Source organism: Mustelus asterias, chromosome 1 (genome assembly GCF_964213995.1).
Source record: "Mustelus asterias chromosome 1, sMusAst1.hap1.1, whole genome shotgun sequence".
Taxonomy (NCBI): Eukaryota; Metazoa; Chordata; class Chondrichthyes; order Carcharhiniformes; family Triakidae; genus Mustelus; species Mustelus asterias.
The window spans coordinates 105,118,234-105,138,296 of NC_135801.1; the positions used below are offsets into that span (position 1 = coordinate 105,118,234).

General features: G+C 40.7%; 1 protein-coding gene across 2 annotated transcripts in view; it reads left to right on the forward strand.

Annotated features, from left to right (window-relative positions):
* The first annotated feature begins 416 nt into the window (after nucleotides 1-416).
* The window catches only part of LOC144495708 (kelch-like protein 5), a 122,116-nt gene continuing 102,469 nt past the window's right edge, over nucleotides 417-20,063 (forward strand). Inside the window, exon 1 of one of the 2 annotated variants that reach the window (XM_078216066.1) lies at nucleotides 417-598. The gene's annotated coding sequence lies outside the window, so the exon portion shown is untranslated. The remainder of the gene's footprint in view (nucleotides 599-20,063) is intronic. The other variant, XM_078216074.1, reaches the window with a different exon arrangement.

The window sequence follows — 20,063 nt, forward strand, 5'->3', positions numbered from 1 at the left end:
TGGCCTGTTTTTGAGCTGTTGTATTGAACATAGAACATAACAACGCAGTACAGGCCCTTCGGCCCTCAATGTTGCGCCGACCTGTGAAACCAATCTAAAGCCCATCTAACCTACACTATTCCAATATCATCCATATATTCATCCATATATCCAATGACCATTTAAATGCCCTTAATGTTATTCCAAGTGAGGTATGAATGTTGGGGGTGGTATTGAATAAAAGTGAGGGACATCGTTAACCTATTAAAAATGTAGCGCTTGCATTTTTTTGAATGAAACATATAAAAATGCGTTGCATTGACAGTGAGATACATGAAGCTTTGAAGGGCTGCTTTTGTGCGTAACCGGCTAATGGGGAAAAAACTACACTTAGACCTCCAGCGCGCTCCGTCTTGAATGCGCAGGCGCGCGAACCCGGGCCCGCGCGCGTTAGCGGAGGCGCAGTAGCGGAAGTGCAGCGCGCGAGCTGGGACTTGCCGAATGTTTGTTGTGGTGGCAGCGGCGCGAGAGCCCATTGGAACGCCGAGTTTTCAAACGTTTGCAGCAAACGGCCGGAGCCGCACTCAACGGCCATCGCCGGGAGCGTGACGTCAGCGCGGTGAGTACATGGCACGTCAACAGCTGACGCTCAGTAAGAGGGGAATGGGGGGAGCAGCTGGGCGAGTTGTCTCAACTTTGAGGGAATTTAAAACGGGCGTTTCATCTAACGTCAAAGTTACTCCCTACCACCCCTGTCTGCTACGTGCAAGTTGACGTGCTTACTCACCGACCCGTGTTTAAATGGGGTTGCCTGCTGGAATGTTACTTACCCCAGACAACTCGCGTTTAGGGTGGACAGAGCGAGAACGGAGACAGAAAGTAGCAAAAAAAACTCCTCTCGATCCAATAGCCCATCCCCAGAATCTCAATCCAACCTTGCAATTCAGCAACCCAACCCATCATCTCAACATTATCCTTACTCTTTGTCTCCTTCCACTCAGCTAATTTCCTAATCAAGTCAATAATTTCAGTTCCATGAGCTTTAACCTCAGCTAACAATCTCTTATAAGGGACTTTATCAAATGTAAATCTGTATGATTAGATCCATTGGCATTTGCCCATCCAGAACTTTAGTCACCTCTTGAATCATTGAGGTTCTTCAGCCATGACTTACCCTTTTACCCTCTGATCAGCTGAAAATTTTTTGAGTCACTCTGTCCCTAACCTTGTCTGAAAGGTTAATTCTATTTGTCTCCAGACAGATGTTGCCGGACCAGCTGAACATTTCCAGCATTTTCTGTTGTTATTCCCAACAATAGATGTTAGGCTTACTGATCTATATTTCCCTGGGTTCCCTCTGTCACCTTTCTTAAAATGCCCACATTCAGCCTCTGATCTCCGGGTAAGCGTTCTCCAAGGCGGCCTTCACGACACACGACAGCGCAGAGTTGCTGAGCACAGACTGATAGCCAGGTTCCGCACACATGAGGACGGCCTCAACCGGGATATTGGGTTCATGTCACACTATCTGTAACCCCCACAACTTGCCTGGATGTGCAAAATCTCACTAGCTGTCCTGTCTGGAGACAATACACATCTCTTTAACCTGTGCTTAATGCTCCCTCCACTCACATTGTGTGTACCTTTAAGACTTGATTTGCTGTAAAGACTCACATTCCAATCATTATTCATGTAAATTGAGTTTGTGTCTTTGTGCCCTGTTTGTGATCAGAACTCCCACCCACCTGACGAAGGAACAACCTGTTCCGAAAGCTAGTGGCTTTTGCTACCAAATAAACCTGTTGGACTTTAACCTGGTGTTGTTAGACTTCTTACTGTGTTTACCCCAGTCTAACGCCGGCATCTCCACATCATGACCTTTCTTAAATAGCAGACTGATAGGTGCAGTTTTCCAAATCCAAAGGACAGTTCCTAAATTGAGAGAACTTTTGGTAGATTATAGTTCGGGATGTCAGATGTTCATAACTATTTTTAAAATTCTTGGATGGAATCTGATCCTGGATATTTGACACTCCTTTGAAACTCTTTAATTTCTTCATTCCGTTTACCTCGCTTAAGTTTAATTTTCATAGAAACCCTACAGTGCAGAAAGAGGCCATTTGGCCCATCGAGTCTGCACTGACCACAATCCCACCCAGGCCCTACCCCCATATCCCTACATATTTACCCGCTAATTCCTCTAACCTACGCGTCTCAGGACACAAAGGGGAAATTTTAGCATGGCCAATCAACCTAACCAGCACATCTTTGGACATTTTGTTGGGTCCCGGTCCCTGATTCGTGTCCCTGGGGTGTCAGCATACTGACCTACCTGTAAAATTACATTTGAAACCAATATTTTATTTAGAATTCAAATATCTTTCATCTGAAGGCAGGGAAAAGAGGAATGATCCTCTCCATCATTATTTTGCAGTTGCTTGTAAACAACTATAGCTCTGAAAAGAGGATTGCCAGGCAGTCTTTAGTTCATCCTGTTGGTAAAGGAAACCATGAAGTGCAGAAAGACCCAAGAAGGAAAAAATGAGTAATAATGTAAAATTAAAAATAACCATCTGCTTAATAGACAGTTGGATAGTATATTAATAATTAAGAAATCGTGTCATTTTAATGGGGGGAGAGTGTGAAAAAAAACGACAATTCAAATAGACTTTTAAAATGTGTGTGTTAGAAAGTAAAGGAAAAAATAAAATAATTTTTTCTAAATGGACAAAAAAGAAAAAATTGATAATGCCAAAAACAAGATCCACTCAACTGAATGAAAAATTATTGTAAATGCTGGGAAAGGAAAAATTGTAAACATTTTGAAAAGGAACAAAGTACAGAGTCAAGAGGAAAAAGCAGGGAATGGGATAGCCCTTTCAAAAAACTGTCATAGATGTGACTATTTTGGATTTTTTAACTTGTCCATGAGATGTGGGCTTGCTGGCAAGGCTAATATTTATTGCCTATTCCTAATTAACCCTGACAAGATGGTGGTGAACCACCTTAACTGTAGTCCATGTAATGTAGAAACACTCAGTGTTTTAGGGAGTAATTTCCAGGGTTTTGATCAAGTGACACTGAAGGGATGGCAATACACTTCCAAGTCATGATGGTGTGTGACTTGGAGAGAAACTTACAAGTGGTGATGTTTCCATGTGTCTGCTGCCATAGTCCTTAGATGGTGTGGGTTTGGAAGGTACTGTTGAAGGAGCCTTAGTGAGTTGCTGCAGTGCATCTTGTAGATGGGATCCTCCTACATTGGTGATGTAGGAAGTAAATGTTTAAGGTGGTGGATGGGATGCCAATCAAACAGGCTGTTTTATCCTGGATGGTGTTGAGGTTCTTGAGTATTAATGGAGCTGTTCTCATATAGACACAAAAGCAAAATACTATAGATGCTGAATGAAATAAAAACAAAAAATGTTGAAAATGCTCAGCACTTCTGGCAGCATAAATTGAGTTCTGATGAAAAGTCACAAACTTTCCCCACTCATCCTGGTAAGTGCAGAACATTCCAACACAGTCCAGACTTAGCTGATTATAGATGTTGGACAGGCTTTGGGAAGTCAGAATTCCCAGCCTCTGACCTGCTCTTGTAGCCACAGTATTTACATGGCTACTTCAGTTAAGTTCCTGCAATGGTAATCTCCCCCACTCCAGAATGTTGATGGTGGGGTGATTCATTGATGATAATGCCATTAGATGTCAAAACTTTAAAGTTTATTTATTAGTGTCACAAATATGCTTACATTAACACTGCAATGAAGTTACTATGAAAATCCCCTAGTCGCCACACTCCGGTGCCTATTCGGGTACACTGAGGGAGTAATGGTTAGATTATTTCTTGTTGGAGATGGTCATTGCTTGGCACTTGTGTATTATCAATGTTACTTGCCACTTATCCGCACAAGCCTGAATGTTGCCTGCATGCAGCCATTGCCTGCTTCAGTATCTAAGGAGTTGCGAATGGAACTGAACACTGCATTCATCAGTGAACATCATCACCACATTTGACCTTGCATTAGACGAGAGGATGGATGAATAAAGCAGCTCAAGATGTTTAGGCAGAGGACATGATTGAGATGATTGGCCTGCAACAACCACAATCCACCTTGCTTTTTGCTAGGTAAAGCTCCTATCAGAAAGTTTTCCTCCTGATTCCCATGGACTTCAGTTCTACTAGAGCTCCTTGATGCCACATTTGATCAAATGCTCTCTTGGCATCAAGGACAGTCAATCTCACTTCACCTCAGGTATTCACCTATTTCATCCATGTTTGGACCAAGGCTGTAATGAGGTCTGGAACCAAGTGGCCCAAGCAGAACCTAAATTGAGCAGCAATGCCAGGTTATTGCTGAGTAAGTGCCACTTTATCGGACTGTTAACAACGTCTTCCATTATTTTGTTGATGACTAAGAATAGACTGATGAGGAGATTACTGGCAAGATTGTTTTTTTTCTGGACAGGGCACACCTGGCCAGTTTTACATATTGCCAGGTAGATGCTAGTGTTGTAGCTGTACTGGAATAACTTGAACTCCAGAAAATGCTGTGCCACTAGACAAGTCTTCAGCACTACTGCCGGGACATTGCCAGGGTCCATCCAGTCTTTCCTCTATAGAGTGTCTTCGTCCGTTTCTTGATATCATGTGGAGTAAACCAAATTATCTGAAGATAATCCCTGATGCTGGTGACCTCAGGAGAAGACTGAAATGATCATCTACTTTGCAGTTTTGGCTTAAGGCTGTTGCAAATGCTGCAGCCTTGTCTCTTGCACTCGTGTGCTAGACTCAATCTTCATTTAGCATGTGGATGTTTATGGAGCCTCCTCCTCCTCTTCATGATTTAATTATCAACTGCCATTCACAATGGACCTAATTACCTCCTTCTGTACTGTTTATTCTGTGATTCCAAACATTGATGAATTCACTCCTTCTGCTTTGAAGAGGGAGGTAACCTGAAAGCATCAAATTGATGATGAATTCTGCAACAGTGCTTTGGATTGTTGTAATGCAGTGGAATTTTGCCTCTCCTTAGCTTCCACCTCAAAGACTTTTTCTGTGATATAACTAAGTTAAGGTCTAAATTGGAAGAAAACCACTCTGCAGAGTATCCATTTTAAATTTGCATTACATTGTGCAAAATAACTGGAAAATCACCAAAATAGGAAAACGGTGTTTAGATTTAGGCATTTTTGGCAGGGTCTCCTGAGATTCCTTAGTAGAAATGTAGCAACAGCTTTGAACAGATGTAGCATTAGAATTTCTTTACACAGAAATGTGTTATTTGATTGTTATGTCCTGATTAGCGCAGGACCTCAGTTTAACATCCCAAAGGTTCTACTTTTTATTCATGCATGTAGTTCGCGTCAACCATTAAGATTTCAAGCTGAAGGAACTGTTTGTGATTTAGCAATCCCGCCTTCACAACCTTGCCGCTCACCTGAGATGTGATGATCCTCAGGTCAAAATCACCACCAGTCAACTCTCTCCCTCAAAAGGGGAGAGCAGCCTATGGTCATCTGGGACTATGGCGACTTTATCTTCCCTCCAAACTAATTTAGAAAAATACAGCCACACTCAAAGTATAAGGTCTTTAATTTTTTTAATTTATTTTTATTTTTACTTTTCTCATAAATTTTTGTACTTATCCTCCTCTGCTGAAATGAAGGGCTTTCTTTGTTGTTTTCACATGTGCATCTATATAGGCAGTTATCTGCTGATAACTGTGACTCATGCGACTATCCCACTTGTTCGTTTTAAAATTATTATTTTTTTCTCCATTAAGTCCTTTGTCTTTGCTTGAAGATTTTCTTCCAATGTATGATCGAGATCAGGAACTCATTGTACATTGAAACAGAAGCCTGATCCTCTCCCCAGCATATCATTGCATTGCATATCATCCATTTCACCAATGTTATTCAAAAACTCAGAACAAAAAAATACTGATTAAGTTTAAACTTATTTTATTTAAATACTGATTACAATCAGTAATTAAAATAAAGTGTTCACCAAATGAATTTGGAAAAGCATTTCTTAACTTATTACTGAGCTTGGCTTGTAGGTTTTTATACCAAAAAAAACAATTTTCCTTGTGCATCATTTGGCCTATATACTTTTTTTAAATGATAATTGTAAGATACTGAAAATACTGTAAAGTGGTTCTTTAAAGACCTGAGGAGTTCTGATTTCTATGGAAACTGACAAGTTTAAGCCTATAGCAGTTGAGTTATGTATCCCTATGCTTACAAGGCTGCCGTTGATATTGAGGTTTTGAAAAAAGCTTGCAAATGTTTTGTCTCTTTCTGATGGACTTGAAATTTACCAGTGATGAGTTGTGTTCTGCATTGGAAAGATTTAAGGAATCTATAATTGTGGCTATTTCATGTATATAACTGTTATGTGTTTTCTACTCACTATTTGCACAGAACATTAGGACCTTATTTAATTTTGTGGACCACAGTGTATTTTTTTGGCAATAATTGGCAAGCAAGACATTTTTTTGTTATCGATCATGCAGTAAAGAATTCTATTGGTTGATGTAGATACTTCACACATATGTATTCATGATTTTCTCTTTTGGTCTTTTAAGAAATTGTAAACTTAGAAGTGTCTGAGATGTCACGAGACACAGCACCTCCGCATTCCATAGGTTTTTAAACATGAGTTAATGTACAATAAATATTTCCCATTTGCTTTTGTATAATGTGTAGAATTGCTATTTCCTCTGTTTAGAAAATATCAGCCAAGAAATGTTCCTTTATGTTCACTCTTAGCGAGCTCCTTTTAGCAAAACGGAAGTTTATACGGCTACTTTTGAAGATATATTTTGCCACCCTTAGTTATGAGAAATTGGTGAACCATCTTGTGATTTACAGTTGTCTATGTGGTGAAAGTGCTCTGACACTGATGTTAGGTTATGGTGCATAAATTGGAAGTGATGGTGTGACCACAATATCGCTATTGTTATTAGAGGTTCATAGGACCGGGTAATCTTGGTAAATTGCTATAGTGCACCCTATGAATATTACATTCTGCAGCTGCAGCAGAAAGGATTATATGAGTCCTGAGTGTCAGTCGAAAGGACTTCCCTGTTTCTTAAGTATCATTGTAGCTGGGCCCATGTAGGCAAGTACTGAGCGTTTCATCAAACACCAGATTTACAGTTGTAGATTGGAAATGTAGGAGATACATTAACAAGTCAGGAGGTAAACTGTTCATCAGCGTATGCGACCTTGTTCAGGTATTAGTTTCTGTTAACATTAAAAGATAAATCTGGGCACCCAGTGACTAACTGAAAGAAATTATGCCATAAGGTTTCAAGTTTTTAAACAAAAACAAACTACTGTATATAAAGAGAAATCAAACACAAACTTAAAACAATAGCTGATAAAGACTTTTGGCTATAAACTCAGTTCTACTTGTTACTTTCTTCAAGATTTTCCTTGTATATCACAAGAATCACTTTTTTAAATTCACTTTTCCAGGACCAACCCAAAGGTATGCTATAGCCCTCTGGAATTCACTCTACTTCTCAGTATTCCAACTTTCTTTGAAGTATGAAATTTCATGGACATCCTTCCATTAGCTTTTGGATAAGTTATCCTACAAAATCTCTTCAAAACCTCACAACTGTGGGCTTTTTAATTCAAACTTTGGATTTGTCTCATTCTCCAAGCTAACAGCTGATTTTCATTAGATTTCTTCCTCTAGCTCCAAGTGAGGCAAATCTTCCAGCAGCACTTTTCTTCACAAAGTTCAAACCAAGCTTGAGCCCTACTTGCATTCTGCACAGTGAATGATAAAGTTAGTATTTTCCCTGCTCAACCTGTAGGTTCGAGTCTAGATGACCCTTCATCAGAGCTGAGAGGAAAGAGAGTCAGCAGAGATTTATCACAGGATGAAAGAGCCAAACAGAAATTCTGTCAGAGAGAAGAGCAGCACTTCTTCAGGGAAGGCATTCCTAGACGAGTAGTGGCAGAGAGTTAAACAAAACCAAAATACTGCGGATGCTGGAATCTGAAACAAAAACAGAAAAATGCTGGAAAATCTCAGCAGATCTGACAGCATCTGTGGAGAGAGAGTAGAGCCAACATTGCGAGTCTAGATGACCCTTCATCAGAGCTGAGAAGAAAGAGAATCAGCAGAGATTTATCGCAGGGTGAAAGAGACAAATGGAAATTTTGTCGGAGGGAAGACTTCTTCAGGGAAGGCATTCCTAAAAGAAGTGGCAGTGAGTTAAACAAAAACAAAATACTACAGGTGCTGGAGTCTGAAACAAAAACAGAAAAATGCCGGAAAATCTCAGCAGATCTGACAGCATCTGTAACAACCATAATAGGCGAAAATTGATTTGCATTTTTCAATAAATTTGAATCTAATTAAAGACCCCCATCGCCAGAACTCCTCCTCCGCCTCCTCCATGAGATTTTTATACTCGTGTTGACAAGGTTTACAATAGTTTCACCCAGATGTGAACCCCACCCCCAAGGCGCAACAGTTACTATAGCTGTCAGGGGAGGACTTGGCCAGGCAGTGCCCTGGCACATTTTGGCATTGCAAGCGATTAGTGATGTTGGCAATGATCAGGAGGGGGCGGGGGGGATGAGTTTTTTCACCAGATTCTCATAAGATCCCATCCTATGTGTATGACCTCCAAGGCTTTACAGACACTGAAGAGGTGACCAAAAATGTTGTTGAAATGGACAAAGAACTCAACTTAGATGTTGCACCCGTGGATGTTGATGAATCACTGACATTCCAACCAAAATCCCTTCAAAAAGTCCCACAAATTCACCTCAAAGAAGTCCTTCCAAATCACCTCAAGAACCCCTGGAAATCTTACCCAGCCAGACGCACCCATGATCCCAAGAATGATGAAGAAAAATGAAGGCTTTAAAATATGTCTATGTTTTCAGATCAGTTGTAGGTAATATACATTGGACATGTATTTCTATGATTTACATCAACATTAATGTATTTTATTGACATATTTATTTGAGTTCAAAATTCTGGGTTATTTTGGTGAAATGGGCGGGGGATTCTCCCAAAAGTGCTGAATTGGCAAGAAAACTGGTCTAAATCCCGATTGTTTTTTCAGTTCAACTTCAGACCCGAATCTCCACACTCTGTGCAATGCAGAGGTCACAACAATCGTGAATCGGGGCCGATTCACGCCGGAGTCTGACAGTTCCAGAACACTGCGTATGCGCAGTGGCCCCGTCCTATCAGCCTCCCGATCGCTGGCCAGCATGTGCCCCTCGTACTGCTGCCCCGCCAGTCCCTACCACCCCGTCCCGGAGTGCCCCGATCTCCAGCGCCCCCACCGATTGCCCCCTAGGCCCTGCCCCTTGGCGTTGCCTGATGCCCAATGGGCAGTGCCGGGGGCACAGGCTGGTATTGGCAGGGTACCATGTCCAGGGGGCACCATCCCCTTTCCACCCGACCCCTTGGGGGGCCTCGATTGCCCCCCCTTCACTCCAGCGGGGTCTCCCACTAGTTCCCTACAAGTGGGGAACTACTCTAAACCCCGCCAGAGTGAAATACTGCTGGTGGGTGGGAGATGCTATCGGGCCCGGAGAATTCCATACTGGGCCCAATAATCACATCTAAAATACATTTAAAATACATTTTTAAAAGATTTAAATTACTTACCCCTCCTCCCGCCGGCTTCCAGCACGGACCTGACTGCACCTGTTCTCTGGCTGTGGGAGACATGCATGTGTTCCCGATGCATGCGCGAATCTCATGAAATGCTTTAAATTGAGGGGTGATAGATATAGGACAGATGTCAGAGGTAGGTTCTTCACTCAGAGAGTTGTAAGGGCATGGAATGCCCTGCCTGCAGCAGTAGTGGACTCGCCAACATTAAGGGCATTTAAATGGTCATTGAATAAACATATGGATGATATTGGAATAGTGTAGCTTCGATGGGCTTTAGATTGGTTTCACTGGTCGGCGCAACATCGAGGGCCGAAGGGCATGTACTGCGTTGTAATGTTCTATGCCGACACACGATTCTCCCATCCTGACACACCAAAAAACATGCGCGTCGGGATGGGAGAATTAACCCCCAGGGTTTTAGGCGTTGGTTCAGATACCAATCACCCATTTATAACATTGTTCTTCTGGGAAAATCAGTTCCGAGTTTCGACATTCCAACTTACAATTGGTTCCTGAAAACTGCATCTTGTCATAAGTCCGAGGACTGCCTGTATTTTCTGTCAATACTGTCAGGCCTGTGGATTCTTGTTACCCTGTGCAGCTGGATCCCCGTTGATAAACTGTGGCCCTCTCCAATCCAGTCACACATGCACCCCTTCCCAGCTTTGGCTCTTCCATATCCCAGGGCAGCCTTCTCAATGCTGCAGAATCCTCTTTATCTTTGCAGTTGCCCAGGTATCCTGTAACTGACTGACTCCAAGACTTCACGCCAAATTCAGCCATAACCCACAGCTATCACAGTGCTGCCAAGCCCAGAAATTCATCAGCGAGCTAAACCTCCACATTCTAGCCCCTACGTTCAGGTGCATATTATAGAGTAAATACACCTAAATTCAGGTGTGAATTAAACAGTAAATGGCGGAACTGTTGGGAGCATTGATATACAGAGGGATCTGGGCATGCAGGTCCACGGATCCCTGAGAAGGGGCAACACAGGTGGATAAGGCGGTCAAGAAGGCATACAGCATGTTTGCTTTCATCAGCGGGGCATTGAGTATAAAAGTTGGCAAGTTATGTTACAGCTGTATAAAACTTTAGTTAGGCCGCATTTCGGACATTGCCTGCAGTTCTGGTCGCCACACCACCTGAAGGATGTGGATGCTTTGGAGCAGGTGCAAAGAAGGTTTACCAAGATGTTGCCTGGTCTGGAGCGTTTTAGATATGAGGGGAGGTTGGATAAATTCTGTTTTCACCGGAAAGGTGAAGGCTGAGGGACGACCTGATAGAAGCCTACAAAATTATGAGAGGCATAGACAGGGTGGATAATCAGAGGCTTTTTCCCAGGGTGGAAGGGTTGACTATAAGAGGGCACAGGTTTAAGGTGACAGGTGGTAAGTTTAGGGAAGACTGCGGGGAAAGTTTTTCACAGAGGGTGGTGGGTGTCTGGAACGCACTGCTAGTGGAGGTGGTGGAAGCAGGCTCGTTAGCAACATTCAAGGTGTATCTTGATAGACACATGAACAGGAGGCGAACAGAGGGATAGAAACCACGTATCGGCGCAGGCTTGATTTGCGGATAGTGATGAGGACCATCAGAGGATACAGCAGGATATAGATCAGTTGGAGACTTGGGCAGAGAGATGGCAGATGGAGTTTAATCTGGACAAATGTGAGGTAATGCATTTTGGAAGGTCTAATACAGATAGGAAATATACAGTAAATGGCAGAACCCTTAGGAGTATTGCTAGGCAAAGGGATCTGGGTGTACAGGTACACAGGTCACTGAAAGTGGCAATGCAGGTGGAGATGGTAGTCAAGAAGACATACAGCATGCTTGCCTTCATCGGCCGGGGTATTGAGTTTAAAAATTGGCAAGTCATGTTGACGCTTTATAGAACCTTAGTGAGGCCGCCCTTGGAATATAGTGTTCAATTCTGGTCGCCACACTATCAGAAGGATGTGGAGGCTTTGGAAAGGGTACAGAAAAGATTTACCAGGATGTTGCCTGGTATGGAGGGCATTAGCTATGAGGAGAGGTTGGAGAAACTTCATTTGTTCTCACTGGAGCGACGGAGGTTGAGGGGAGACCTGATAGAAGTCTACAAGATTATGAGAGGCATGGACAGAGTGGATAGTCAAAAGCTTTTTCCCAGGGTGGAAGAGTCAATTACTAGGGGGCATAGGTTTAAGGTGCGAGGGGCAAGTTTTAAAAGAGATGTACGAGGCAGATTTTTTACACAGAGTGGTGGGTGCCTGGAACTCGTTGCCGGGGGAGGTAGTGGAAGCGGATCCGGTAGTGATTTTTAAGGGGCGTCTTGACAAGTACATGAATGAGATGGGAATAGAGGGATATGGTCCCCGGAAGCGTAGGGGGCTTTAGTTAAGTCGGACAACATGGTTGGTGCGGGCTTGGAGGGCCAAAGGGCCTGTTCCCGTGCTGTATTGTTCTTTGTTCTCTTTGCACTTCTGCTGGAGCCCAGATTCCCACACCTTGCAGTGCTAACAGTCCTAAACAGCAGCCCCCAACTCACTTCTTCCTAAACTCCAAAAGAAAAGACGTAACAGTGCTTCCCCTCTAATCCCTTCACTCCTACATAATTGTATTCCAACTCACCTTTTCCATTTTTAAAATTCTTTCATAGGATGTGGGCGTTGCTCATGAGGCCATCATTTATTGCCCATCCTAACTGCTATTGAGATGGGTGGTGGTGAGCTGCCTTCTTGAACCATTTACAAGCATTTTCTGCTTTTATTTCAGATTTGAGCATTTGCAGTAATTTGCTTTTATCTCACTTATCCCAATTCCATATAGGGAATAATTCCTGTTTCACATTCCATTCCTCCATCCTTTGTTTGAAGCCTTGCCATGGAAGGGGTAAATTTAATTTAGTCATGGATTCTTTCCTCTAGCCTCAAGCTGGCCCTTGATGATGAAACTGGCTTTAAATAGAGGAAATGCGCACTTTTACCCACGGTTTTATTCTAATCCTTCTTGTGTGGTCCCACACACACAGGCATTTCATCAGCAGGATAGAGGAAAATTTAAAGTCTAATAGTTAAAAGCCATTTCCTATTGAATGATGCCATAATGACATTGCGATGGCCTGGGAGATGAATCACCTGCTTGCTCTGTGGGTGGAGAACAATACCTGAGATGGTATGAGAGAAGGACATTAAAAAATAACACCTATATGTTTTAAAGCATCATTCAGCCGCAAATGTTTTAAAAATATTTTTAAAATTCAGATTCATACCATTCTATGTAAATAGAACATAGAAATAGAAATAGTATTTTACAGCAAGAGGTTTTGTTAGTGGATTATAAGTGTAACCTCTAAATTTAATTATATTGTGATTTGTCAGACATGTTTTCTTAATTTGCATGTATAACCTATAAATGTAAGTATCATGAAAACATACTTTGACAAGAAAAAATATTCACTAAAGTACACAAATACCTATTAAAGGCTTAACTAAATACTGCAACAAATTCATAATATTTTGTTTTCTTAATTTTGTTGTAGATCTAGAATATAAGTTTTTAAAACCCAGGTTACTTCATTAGAGAACCATTGTATAGTATGGTTGAATACTGTTGTGCTTGGTAATTGTATGATTTAAATTTGTATGGCTCAATTACCACGCACTGCTTACAAAGTTGTTGTATTTAAAATATTTATAAGTTTCCCGGGAATATTGATCGAGTGTAGAGCAGTCTTTCATAACAGCTATCCATTAGCTGTTATTGCAGAAGACATTTTGACCTTTTAATAAACCATTTGTAAATTTGATTATTTTCTTAAAATAGAATCTAGACTCTTTCGCCCTCTCTGATTTTTCGAACTTGAGTAAATTTAGTAAGTTTCTTTGGATGCTGCAGGAAGAATTTGAACAAACTAGGTTGACGTTTCCCTTTCCATCTCCCCTTTCTTAATAGAAAAATAATGCACATTACCTCTGTGCCTCTTTCTTTTCTGTGAGCTTTGAGGCATTTTCTGCTCGAAGTACCCGTACCAGGGCTGAATTTTGTTTTATTCATTTGTGGGACTTGGGTGTCACTGGCTGGCTCGCATTTATTGCTCATTCCTAGTTGCCCTTGAACTGAATGGCTTGCTAGGTCATTTCAGAGGGTAGTTGAGAGTCAACGACGTTGCTGTGGCTCTGGAGTCACATGTAGGCCAGACCAGGTAAGGACAGCAGATTTCCTTCCCTAAAGGACATTAGTGAACCAGATGGGTTTTTCTGACAATCGACAATGGTCATCAGTAGATTCTTAATTGCAGATATTTTTTATTGAATTCAAATTCCACCATCTGGTGGGATTCGAACCCGGGTTCCCAGAACATTAGCTGAGTTTCTGGATTAATAATCTAGTGATAATACCACTAGGCTATCGCTGTCCCAGGGCTGAATCAGTCTTGTCAATGATTTTTCATGTAATATGTATGTTTAAATCTATGATTCATTTAGAATTAATTTGAATGTTGATAACATTCACTGGAGTTCAGAAGAGTAAGAGACAGTTTGATTGAAACATATAAGTTCCTGAGGGGTCTCATGGATGTGGAGAGGATGTTTCCTCTTGTGAGAGAAGCTATAACTAGAGGTCACTTTAAAGATCAGGGGTCAGCCATTTATGACAGAGATGAGGAGAAATGTTTTCTCTTGAAGGATTATGAGTCTTTGTAACTCGCTTCCTCAAAAGACAATGGAAGCAGAGTCTGTGAAAATTTTAACTGGTGGTAAATTGATTCTTGATAAGGTTAATGGAAGTAGGTGGCCATGTGAAGTTGAGATTACAACCTGATTAGCCATGATTTATTAAATGGCAGAGCAGGTTCAAGGGGCCGAATGGTCTAATTCGTATGTGAGCATGATAAAATAATGCGGACCAGATTTTACTCCCTTGATTAGAAGTTTTGTAGCTGCAGCGTGGAGTTTGTTGAAGCTCATTTAAATCTTTGAATTTAATTGTATCTTTGTTGAAGGGTTTCAAGAAGCAATTGTCATTTAATCCAGAATTTACTTTTAATCAAAAACATTCTTATTTTATTTAAATTCATATCCAACATTTGGAAATTCTAAAGACAATGCCTCATTGGAAATGAAATATTGATGGTTTAAATTTCCTCTGGTTGCAAACTGGTTAGTACATTTGAGTAAAATTCCTTTGGATGCTATTTTAGCACTGCCCTTAGCTTATTTAAGATAGTCAGTTGTTAAACACTGTTACTGGCGGAAATTAAACCTGTAGAAGTTTTGTAGCTTAAAAGGTAACTTTCTACTGCTGGTTTTGTAAAGTAATAATTCTAGTCTTTGTCTCATCCCATTCCTTTGGGTTTCCTCTGTAATCTTGTTCTAAAAAACTGTAAATAATGAAATTTAATGTTTATAATCACATTATGTCAATGTTACCTCCTTTTAGTTTCCCAATTTCTTACCTGAATTCCCAATTGGATGAGCACTGATCTGTAATGTGCATTTTCTCTTTATAATAAGATTATGCGTGCTTTCCACATGGCCTCAAATTTACAGTTTAAAATTACTTTGCATTTATGCTGAAAAATTAGCATTCTCATTCCATTGGCTTTAACCTCAGAGGAAGAAAAGTCATTTTTTCTAGAAGGCACTACTGATCCTTAAAGCATTTTTGTTGTTTTCTAACTTCAAACACAAGTGATTTTTTTTAATTCCTGGAGACAAATCTGTTCCAGCTGTAACACTTACCATAAAGAGCATTTATATAGCCATTTTGAGATATATAACTTCCTTGGAATCCAGTTTTCAACAATCTTTTGAATCACTATGAATAAGTAAATATTTCTGATTTTTGTCAGATTGGAATTGAATAGAACCCCCTCAAGCCGAATGACTCGCATTGTACGTATGCAGTGAATATTACATATATCACAATTGTATGGCAGCACCCTAGAGTGCAACTTGATCTATGTAGGCAACTTAAATACCATTGCACCATTTGTAATGACCATTTTGAAATGCCTGTAATGTTCTTTGATTTTATTGAAGCATCTCAGAATGCAACACGAAGTATGTAGAAAACCTGAATATTATTGTACTTTGAGTGATTGCCATTTTGAAATATATGTAATGTTATTTCTGATATTTTTCAAATAAGGTACATTTTTGCAAAACAAAAGGTAAATATTTTGACTTTTGTTTAATATTAATGAGTTGGAGCCACCTCTGGCTATATTGTGAAAATTCTAGCCACAATTTTATGTCTCGGTGAAAATTTGGCATGAGGTTGGTGGGGCAGATATTGTGCTTGTTTGTTCTGCTGCTGATCCTGGCAAATCTTCCATGGCCAGACTAATTTGAGTAATTTCAGCAGAATTCCCATGTGTATTGGAAGCCTGTCTCAGACGGAAGGAAATGAATCTAGAAGATATCAGGACCTACATCATTAAAAGATGGCTGGCTTCCTTCAGGGCAGCTGAGACATTTTATTTTTGAATTTTCTAAACAAGGGATTTTAATTGTAATCCACTATCTGGCACAGCATCAGTATTGCCAGGAATGTACTGATGTTTCTCATACTAGTGTTGCGATTTCTTTAATGACAGGAAATGCCATTGTATAGTTTTTCCCATGATTAACATATTAACCGCCTCCCCTTTGCCCTTGTTGTATATATGGGAGTAGCCGCAAATCTGAAGCCTGATGACAAGTCAGAAACCATACACATTTAAAATTTTATACATATATATATATAAATATATATTATATAGGCTTTCTTCTGTTATCTGTGAGGTGAACTGCCAGTATCAGTTACCAAAATGTTCACATAAAATAGTGTGACAATAAATACTCAAACATTCAAGTGCTTAAACTCGATAATTTTCTTAGGCTCCAATCATTCAAAAAACATTCTCCATTTGTTGATGTAGCGGTGCTTGAATTATTTATAAATTATTACAATTGGTAATTTATCAGTTATTTGACCTACTAAGATATACTGCCAAATTAATTTGAGAAATCAATAAAATACATTGATTTCATGAAAGATATAATAAATTATGCACGTTGTTAAGTAATGATTTCCTGTGTCTTGTAATTTTGCACAAGTATGTCAACAACTATAGTCAGATGACAGCTGGTGTGCCATTTGGCGCTCTGCGCAAGACAGCATGATGTTCGTTTGGAGAGCTGGTGTAGATAAGATGGGCCAAATGGCCTCTTCTGGCACTTTAATGATTCTATGATTAAGCAGGAGAGAAGGAGTGACTGAGTACAAGGCAAACAAATACAAAGAACAACTTAATAATTAGGCTGTTTTCATTAGAACAGGGGTGATTACAGATGATTTGGTAAGTAATGAAACAAGATGGATTGAAACAAAAGTATTCCAGGGGTTGGGGAAACCTGAAACAAAGGAATATGAATAGAAGATTAAATATAAGGTTTAGGACTGAGAGCAGGAGAAACATTTTTTCAGAGGGGTGAGTGCTGTAATATGCACTTCCAGGGTTGGTGATTGAAAGCAGAAAGCATGTCAACATTTAAGTATAGGTTAGATGGTTCAAGAAAAGGAGAATAAAGAGATTTAGGAACAGTCAGACAGCTAGGATTAGAACTACAGTTTGTGTGCAAGATAAATAGATTGATGGGATGGAATGGCTTGTTTCTGTGTCATAGTTTCTATGTAATTCTATTGAACAAAACTCCAAGGTTATTGCATACAGCTGTTTGGCTATAGTGTACTTCACACTCTCACTCTCGAGGAAACCAGACAAAGACTCTCGGAGTTTCAGACAATGTCTTTAATACAGACTATGGTACGGGCCAGTTCTGGTGCTCCAGCAAGTGGTACACCCAGGAAAAAGCCTCAATCCAGGAATTAAGCCATCATTTATAGTTAAGATCCAGTTACAAGAAATTAGCCTATACCAATCAAATGTATATAGACTCACAACTATCGATTAGGTTACATCATGCATATATAAGGGTATAGTTGGTCATTTACAACTTGTGCACGTCTTCCTAAGTATAATTTCATCAAGCAATGATAGCTATATGTCTGACCAATGGTATATCAACCTCCCATCTCTCCCATTTCCATTGCTCCTTGTTCTAATGGACAAATATGAGCTGCTGCTGCACATCGTTTAATTGAATAGTCCTTGACTCTTATCTGGATTTGCTTTAATCAAGACCTGTGGTTTTCTCTCAGTTTTCCCCATGTGATACAGCTTGCAGCTTATGTGATTTTTAAACTTGTGTGATTATTAACCCTTTCGTGCATCCAATGTTGCTTTTAAGCCCACCTATGGTGAGCTCAGCGAGGACAGAAACCTTTTTTTTTTAAACATTTCAACCTGAATCATAAGTATAATGAAATAGGAGCATTAAGCTTGATTTATTATTGTGGCTCAGAATTTGTCCATTTATTTTGTACCATTTGATCCGTGAAATTGTGTGGGACAAGGCTGATTCTGATACTTAGTGGCAAAAGTATTCCTGCAAGTAGAAAGTTTTCAAAGGATTTGATTTTTTGTTCCACGTATGAAAAATAGGTGTTTACTCTGGTTTAAAGGCTTCCTTGCACATCGCATAATGACCACTTTTCCTTTTATGAAAAGCTGTTAATTGATTCAAAATAGGCATGCAGTCTGTACCACCATAAATCCTGAGTACAATGGCAAACTAAAGACCACTATAGTGAATTGCTAACTTTATAGTTGTAAGCACTTTACTACATTTAAACTTTGTTTTTTCCCACACTCCTGATTTTCAGTGAATCTAGGACAGGCAGAAGCAGAAAGCTACATTGGCTTTGCTATCTGCCCACCTTCTTCGTTTTCTGGGGGTGGATCCTGTCAGAGAATGTGTGTGGGCCTTTTGTTCATGAATGCATTTGATGAAGGTGAGTGGTACACAGCCACCGCTATGTATTGCCCAGCATTCAAAAGACCATCAGAGGCTTCAAAATAACGGGAGCTTATACCAGCATGTTCTAAGTAGTGTACGAATTCCATCAGCAAACATTTTAAGAAGATTTATTTTTCCCGACAGCTTGGCAGCTGCCTCTTGCTCCTGCTCCCACAACTTTCCACTCTGCCATAGATGTCGCCATATGAAAAACCTGAGCCTATTTTTTGTTACGGTGACTGAAACATCTTTTATTGCAGTAAATGTAAAATGACATCCTGAAACAATAACCCTGTAGTATTTTCTTTGTCTGAAGAAGATTAGGGCACACGGAGTTGGGGGTAGTGTGTTAAAGTGGATTGGGGACTGGCTATCCGACAGGAAGCAAAGAGTCGGAATAAATGGGTGTTTTTCCGGTTGGAGGAAGGTAACTAGTGGCGTGCCGCAGGGATCGGTACTCGGGCCGCAACTGTTTACCATTTATATAGATGATCTGGAGGAGGGGACGGAGTGTAGGGTAACGAAGTTTGCAGACGACACAAAGATAAGTGGAAAAGTGAATCGTGTGGAGGACGGAGAAGATCTGCAGAGAGATTTGGACAGGCTGAGTGAGTGGGCGAGGATATGGCAAATGGAGTATAACGTTGAGAAATGCGAGGTTATACACTTTGGAGGAAATAATAACAAATGGGATTACTATCTCAATGGAAACAAATTAAAACATGCTACCGTGCAAAGGGACCTGGGGGTCCTTGTGCATGAGACGCAAAAGCCCAGTCTGCAGGTACAACAGGTGATCAAGAAGGCAAATGGGATGTTGGCCTATATTGCGAGGGGGATAGAATATAAAAGCAGGGATGTCTTGATGCACCTGTACAGGGCATTGGTGAGGCCGCAGCTGGAATACTGTGTGCAGTATTGGTCCCCTTATATGAGGAAGGATATATTGGCATTGGAGGGAGTGCAGAGAAGGTTCACCAGGTTGATACCGGAGATGAGGGGTTTGGATTATGAGGAGAGGCTGAGGAGATTGGGTTTGTACTCGTTGGAGTTTAGAAGGATGAGGGGGGATCTTATGGAGACTTATAAGATAATGCGGGGGCTGGATAGGGTGGAGGCGGAGAGATTCTTTCCACTTAGTAAGGAAGTTAAAACTAGAGGACACAGCCTCAAAATAAAGGGGGGTCGGTTTAAGACAGAGTTGAGGAGGAACTTCTTCTCCCAGAGGGTGGTGAATCTCTGGAATTCTCTGCCCACTGAGGTGGTGGAGGCTACCTCGCTGAATATGTTTAAAGCGCGGATGGATGGATTCCTGATCGGTAAGGGAATTAAGGGTTATGGGGATCAGGCGGGTAAGTGGTACTGATCCACGTCAGATCAGCCATGATCTTATTGAATGGCGGGGCAGGCTCGAGGGGCTAGATGGCCTACTCCTGCTCCTATTTCTTATGTTCTTCTTATGTTCTTATGTCTGATTTATGGTTTATTTTCTTCTTGAAATATTCTTGTGTTTCAGACACAATCTACAACCA